General features: G+C 42.7%; 1 protein-coding gene and 1 pseudogene across 1 annotated transcript in view; both read right to left on the reverse strand.

Annotated features, from left to right (window-relative positions):
• The window catches only part of PGBD5 (piggyBac transposable element derived 5), a 206670-nt gene that overhangs the window by 42752 nt on the left and 158473 nt on the right, over positions 1 to 5445 (reverse strand). The gene's annotated exons all lie outside the window — the stretch shown is intronic.
• Positions 3066 to 4779, reverse strand: LOC102838244 (annotated as a pseudogene).

The following is a 5445-nucleotide window of genomic DNA, read 5'->3' on the forward strand; positions in this document are numbered from 1 at the left end:
CTATAGGCAGGAAGGACATAGGCCAAAGAAACCACAAGTGTTATCCTCCAAAAAAGTAAAAGGACCATCCTTGGAGCAGTTCAGAGATCAGTAGAACGTCTCAAAGGATCATGGGAAGCACTACTTTTTCAATTCAAAAGAGTAAGGCCATTGTCTCCCGGGTGGGACCACAGCCTTCTAGGTTTCAAAGTGTCAGATCTTCACCAACTTGGTTCCAGTGTGTGGGACCACCACTAGGGTGTTCCAGGAGGATTGGGCTTCTGTCCATTGTTGAAGGGACAAGGTGCCATGCCTAAAGCGCAAAAGAATGGGGTCTGCCAGGGTGGGGCCACCACTCAGGTGGTCTAAGCTAATGGGGCCACACCAAATTAAGGGAGCAGAGTTGCCACCCCTCCTCAGCAGATGAGAATTTTGACTTTGAATTGATTTTAGATTTGAGGGATGACGTGATGGGTGTATGTTTTGCATGTGGCAAGGGCATCAATTTAGTTGGACAAAGAGTGGAATGCTATGGATTAAATTGTTCCCCCACCTCAAATATGGGTTATAATGTCTGACCTCTGCGCCTGTGGTTATTAGCCTATTTGGGAATGGACTGTTTTTGTTACGCTTATGAGACAGAGTTAGTGTACGGTATATCTTGAGTTAGTATCTTCTGAGATATGTCGTTGTTAAGTGCCGTCAAGTCAGTTCTGACTCATAGTGACCCTGTTTAGGGTTTCCAAGGAGCAGCAGGTGGGCTTGAACTGCCAACCTTGTGGTTCACAGTCCAGTGCTGATCCTACAATGCCACATCAGGAGATATTATAGAGATTAAATTCAAGGCAGCACGCTGAGATGAATGAAGAGCAGGCCAAAGCACACAAAGATCCGCCAGGAACAGAAAGTCAAAGAGACAAGGACCTTAGTCCAGAGCTGACAGACAGAAAGCCTTCCTCTTTTAGCCTCCTAAACTGTGGGGAAATCAATTTCTATTTATTAGAGCCATCCATTTGTGGTCTTTCTGTTATAAATAACAGCACTAGATAACTTAGGCACATACTAAGAAGAACCTTCAATTAAAACCTTCATCTCTGGAGGTCCAGCATGTCCTCGTCTCTGAACTGAATACCACACATGGTGTCACTGCAAGGCTCCCTTTGCTCTCATTTAATTTGCTATTGTTACAGTGTCCCAAACGAAAACATTTGCTCTTGAAGGATAAGACCATTCCTTTCCTTTATCCCCTACTATAAACAATGTGTATTTCACCCCTTATCATCCTTGTATTTTATTGGGTTATCAAAGACTTGGCAGAATGACCCCGAACCTCTAGGGTGTATTCAGTAATCTTCATCACAGAGCCATGCGAATGGCAACACTGGACCGCTCCATGGCTGTGAGCACTGCAGGGTAGTATGTCCCACTCACTTTCAATGTTTGGTGTGTGGTAAAACACCAAAAATATGCATTTGGATCCAAGGACTTTTAAGGTAAGTACTTCTGTATCACAGCTTCACAAATGTTGCTGGCACCAACTGAAGCCTCCACCACTTCTAAGAAGTATGGGATAAAGTTCTGGAAGACAGGTTTGAGGAAAGACAAGGAAATCATATTTCAAAGTAGGAGACTATTTATAGGAGGGTTTGCAAATCCCTTCCAAACTCCCCCAGAGGGATCTAGTTCTCATCTGATCACATTTTCTCCTTGAAATTTTTTTTATAATCTTCTGAATCTTCAGAAACAAAACTTAATTATCAAACTATAAACTTAATACTTTCTTATTCTTAGTTCCATCCTACCATAGGCGAGCACTTTCCTATATTCTTTTTTTTTTTTTCAGGTTCTGCCAGACAACCTTTTATTACATCATAAAAGCAACACTAGGCACTAGGATCTCGCAAGGCTATATTCTGACCAACTCTAAATATTCTTACGTTAAAAATGCCTAAACACATCTGTAAGGTTCTGAATGAACAACAAAGTTAAAATACAAACTTTCATATGCAAAATAGAGTACCGTGCAACTGGCAACCTCAGAACCAAGTATCACATTTTCTCTCACAAATTTCAGTGGGAATGGAGCGGGAGAGTGTTAATCCTAATGAGTACAAAACTTAATTTTGGCTTTATATAGAAAAAAAACTTTGAGGAAAAATAGCTTTAAATTGAATAGCATCTTTTGACATAAACATCTCAGACCAGCCCTTACAATTCTGAGGTTGACACTCAGCCAGATCTTAGGTGAAAATGAAGATTTGGGGTTTATAGTTATTTCAAATCCAGTTTTGCAAGGAAGCCAAGCCACCTCATTTCCAGAGAGGAAGTCTCTTTAGGATGAGCAGGACAGTTTTCTAAAGACGCTCGGAGGAGAGCCCGAGTTCCTTTCCACAGTTCCACTTTTCTAAACATAGTGCCGATGCTCTAAGTGACAGGCCGCCCCTCAAAGTCCTAGTCCATAGCACTTCTCCCAGTAGTCTCAGGCCTCAGGAAAGAGACAGGATCTCCAGCTTCAAGTTGGCAGTTGCTGCTCCAGCGTTAGAGAAATTAATGAACACCTTCTTCCTCCCTGCCACAGATTACACTCATGATCTTTAGCAGGGAGTGGTAGCTTGACTAAGTTTACATTCAGAAATAAATACTTTAAACAAGAAACTTTGGGTTATCTATAAAAGAGCAGAGGAAAACAGCCACTGCCCATTAAGTTTGCAGATCAGTGAGCAAATGAATTTGCATGAACACGCACAGAAAAAAAAAAAACCAATTCACAGAATAAATCCGGCATTTCCCACATTCATATGGAAAAAATAAACCTTTCCAAAAAAAAAAAAGAAAATTCTTTAGCATTTGTTCTCAAGTGGGTTGAATAGTGCAGGGCTCTGAGCAGGCACAACCCTCACAAACAGGGTTGCAAGCGCACACCAAGTCAAGACTAGGGTGTGGCCAGAGGCCTTCCTGCACTTTGATAGCTCAGTACCTATGAGAGAACAGAGGTGATGCAGGGACTTTTGAACCCACAATGCATGAGGTATATGGCACTGTCCGGATAAGAACCGCCAGCAGCTAGAGGGACAGACAGGGCATTGTCATAGCAACTGCTGATGAAGGATTTCCCACATCGTCTTCCAGAAGAGAGGCATCTGGTGCTGAGTAAATGTGATAGGTTTGTCTCTAGAGATATAATCTGCATATTTACAAGTAAACATTCCACAATCACTTCCGTTCCATTGTTGAGGAATCTCCTGTGGCTTCAAGCTGTAGTGGGTCCATTCTAAAAGATTCAGGTCAATATTTCTTTTGGTCTTACTTTCATCCTGTAAATACTGAAGGAGAATCTCACAGATCCTGTGGCCCTTTTGTCCCATAGAATACAAATATTTAAGACACTTTTTTCTTAGGTCTATTATCACCAGACTCCAGTGTACCTTCCGATGAATAGACACCAGAATAAGCCCTTGTTCAAAGAGATTTACCCCTTTGGTCCATCTTTTCACTGCTTGGTAGCCCCCCAGACCATAATTTAGGATAGAAGACAGTACTAAATGCATGAACTGTGGGGTAGCCTAGCTTTTTATTTCTTTCCACCAGAAGATTCATGTAAAAACGAATGACTTCCTCACTGAGCCAGTGATAGTTCTTCAAGGTCTGGCTATCCCCACGGGTAAGTCTCAGTTTGAAGGCATTACTAAGAATCTCATCTTGAGAGCCATGGCCTATTGCATTGCTGATTTCTTTTTCCATTTCCTCTGTAAGTTCAAGGAGATCTTCTGTCCTTCTCTCTCGTTCTTTGCCTGAGTAATTCTTTTCTTTTCTCTCAAGTACTGACATTTTCCTCCTGAATAAACCATTATTGCTCCCACTGCCCAGGCGCAGTAGGGCCAACACTTCTTCAGATAGGTCAGGCTCCAGCTGATGTCCCCTTCTACCTTCATTTTCAGCTCTGATCCTTAATGTCTTCTCAGTATCAGAACCTTTACCCTTTGAACATCTCTTTTTCACTTCTCACTGAACATAGAGGTCCCCTTGTTTCAACAACTCTATACTGTTTTGGAACAAACTGAGTTGTTCTGGCTCCATGATTCTGTTCTTCTCCCCAGCCTCTGGTCTTTAATGTGTCCATCTGACTTCTTTGAGAACTCTGATAGTTTGAAGTTCCAGGAGGGTAGAGTTTCCATGACCACCTTCTTTGAGTCGCTCCAATAACCTTCTGTACTTCTCTCTTTCCTCTTTCTGAACACCCTCTTCCACGGTGCAGTGAGGATGCCTTGAACCCTTGCCACCCTCTTCAGAAAGCGTCTCAGTCATCGCCTGTTCCTGAGGTTTCCACAGTAACGGACTCTCTGGATTCCCTCTGCTATGGCGACACCCACATAGTCTTCTATGACTGTCTTCTGAGTTCAGAGTAAAACCAAAGGAAGGCAATACTCTGCGTGGCTGATCTCGGGTTACCGTCACTCTGATCTTTGGATAGTCACTTACTCCATTAGGAGATTTATAACCCAGTTTCAGCATGTTGTTCCAGGATCCAGACCTTGTCAGTTCACAAGATGTAGATTTCAAAAATACCTCTTCTGAAGGGGCCACATTCCGTGTTCCATTACAAGCAGAAGTTACCATGGGCTTTGTAGTCAGCTGGAATGGGAATCCCAAGAAACCGGCAGCATTGTAGAGTCTGTTTTTCACTTGGTGAATAAAGAATTTGTTTGAGCGCCACCTCTTCAGGAGCGCCCGGGCAGGGGGCACCGACGGGTCACAAAAATGAAAACTGGTGCCTAGCATTCTAATCAGCCATTTGTACATACCAGGCCCCAGCAGCAGCGGCGGCCGACACACCCTGAGATGCAAACCCCAGAGCTATGGCCGCCGCTGCCGCCTTCGCCGCCTCAGCCACCCACTTTCCTGTATTCTTAGTAGACCAACCTCAAATAGGATATCTAACCAGTGGAATCATCTGATTCCAAGATTCTCCTTCAACTAGGTTTTATAAAAACATTAGCATTCTTCTAAAGAGCTTCCTTTTATAAAACTCATTACTCTCAAGCTCTGCGCTTGCCATCATTTTCATCTAGATACCCTTATTGGAATGTACTCATGTACACCTTGAAGGAACAGATGAGATTAACATGGGATATAATGAGTTCTCTGGGCAACTTTCTCATTGTTCTTTTTTATGATCACTTGATAATATCACTAACCAATTTGAAATTTATTTTCCTTCCTTACCCCATTGGTCTAGAATCATTAGAAAATGGCTGATGTTCAACCATTTCAAGAGGTAGCATATGATCAAGAGCCAATGATACTGAAGGAAGAAGTCCAAGGTGCATTGAAGGAATTGGCAAAGAACAGGGCACCAGGAATTGATGGAACAAACATGGAAATCTTTCAACAATGTGAGGTGGCACTGGAGGCATTCACTCATCTCTGCCAAGAAATTTGGAAGACAACTATCTGGCAACTAACTGG

This window comes from Chrysochloris asiatica, unplaced genomic scaffold (genome assembly GCF_000296735.1).
Source record: "Chrysochloris asiatica unplaced genomic scaffold, ChrAsi1.0 scaffold00119, whole genome shotgun sequence".
Classification (NCBI taxonomy): Eukaryota; Metazoa; Chordata; class Mammalia; order Afrosoricida; family Chrysochloridae; genus Chrysochloris; species Chrysochloris asiatica.